Raw genomic sequence first — 298 nt, forward strand, 5'->3', positions numbered from 1 at the left:
CCTGTCTGTTTATAGATCATATGGAACTCTGCTGTTCAAATTGTATGGCTGTGGTTATCCTTGTTATCTGTTTGAATTTTCAACTTGAAAGATGAATTACAATGATCTGCCTTTATTCACAGAATATATTAAACTTTATCTACTCATAGAATGCAATATACAATGTTACAATATGCCGATCCTAATAGTTTTAGTTAGGAAAGCGAACGGTAAAGCTCTGAAATACTGCGTATGACAGGTACTGTAACCTGGTTCAGCGATTTAGTACTGTTAAATATCAATTTGCCCTACGTCATTT

This window comes from Penaeus monodon, chromosome 29, assembly GCF_015228065.2.
Source record: "Penaeus monodon isolate SGIC_2016 chromosome 29, NSTDA_Pmon_1, whole genome shotgun sequence".
Classification (NCBI taxonomy): Eukaryota; Metazoa; Arthropoda; class Malacostraca; order Decapoda; family Penaeidae; genus Penaeus; species Penaeus monodon.